A 1,631-nucleotide genomic window follows, 5' to 3' on the forward strand; every position below is an offset into this window, starting at 1 on the left:
ACACTAACAGAATGTACCTTTATATTATCCATAATTTTAGCATTACCTTCCTCATAACGAGAATTACAACAGATCAGTATCTTAATGCATTCCTAGTCTAAATTACTATCAATTTAGCAGTGTATAATAACTCCTCAATTCAACATACTACCTCAACTAACACTCCCTTCCTCTACCGGCACTCAATCTTCTGGCGTCCTCCTTATGTCCTTCAGATAGCTTCATAGTTCATCTTGGATTGCCCATGGCAATGCCCCAATTCCAATGTCACACTTGAGCCGCCCCACCTCCACCATCATTCTGTTTTGTCCATTTTGCCAACCAGTATACCCAAACTATGAAGAAAGTTGTATTGGCATAGATCTCTCTCTTCCTGCTCTCTCCACATGGACTCCTGTCACATTCTTGAGAGAAAAGGCACAAAATAGAAGGCAATTGATTGCTTTGATTTGATGCTGGATTCAGGTCTCCTAGCAGAGGTGGTGTCGGACAGGAACGTCTTCAACGCCTTTGTTGCTCCTCTTCAGCCGGGTAGAGGGTTTTTGGTTTTTATTGAGGTTTACACCGTTCTAGACCGAATTATCTCTGCTATGCATTACGACACCATCCGTAGTAACCTCAGGAAAGGACAGATCATAACAGTTCAGTTGAGTTAATTTCCAATCCAAAACATCCCTATTAACATTGACTATATGACAAATCATTATGTTTCTAATACTTGATCCTGCTGCCTGATAGATTTTTCTTTGAGGGGTCCCTGTATTCCAAAGGCTATCTGTTTAAACGCCCCCTAGTTTCACATTCTCCCTTGAATTCTCCCAAATTATATAACCCAATTGTTTTATTGTAACATTCCTATATTTCCTCATAATCTATTTGATATTACTCTGGTGTTTCCCTTTTCCTTGTTCCTATTCTAGAATTGCTTACTCTTCTCTCCTCATCCTGGTTGACCATAAAATTGTTTATAGTTAGCATTTCCTAAATATTACAAAAGTTGTGATTGAATCCTAGCACACAGTCCTGGTAACTGTGAAGATTTTGAACTACTGTTAATTCTTTAAACGGAGATGTGGTGCATACTAGACTATTTTCTTTATTTAATTGTAATGTAATATATTGTACTCATCTATACCAATCATTGTTTAACGGCTCCTTCCATTCCCTTTCTTCTGTATTTGGTATGGCTCTAACATGTACAGGGTTTAGTGCACTTTCCCAAGGAATAACTACTCCAACAACACTTCCCCCTGGAACTCTAACACTAAGTACTACATCAAATTGTTTATCTAAGTCTTGAACTGTTATCCTTATGTCTATGATCCATCTGTCTTTTTCTTTTATTATCTTAAGGTCACCGTTACCCCATGTGATTTCCCAATACTCCTTGTGCTGGTTCCTCCCACACCAATAACCATTTAACCCTTGTATTTTAATAGTGATCCCTTTCTGTATTTTAGTTATGGTTCCTGCCTGTGCAGGAATATACATTCTAATCCTGTCTATATCCCTTCTATGTCTTGTTCTTCTGCTCTTTACTATTATCAGTACCCCATTCCCCTTATTCTCAGGGAACTAGTCAAGTGCAGAGAAATCAATCATGAGGATATCTGGTGCGTCTTGGAGGTCTG

Source organism: Coregonus lavaretus (genome assembly GCF_964263955.1).
Source record: "Coregonus lavaretus genome assembly, chromosome: 5".
NCBI lineage: Eukaryota > Metazoa > Chordata > Actinopteri > Salmoniformes > Salmonidae > Coregonus > Coregonus lavaretus.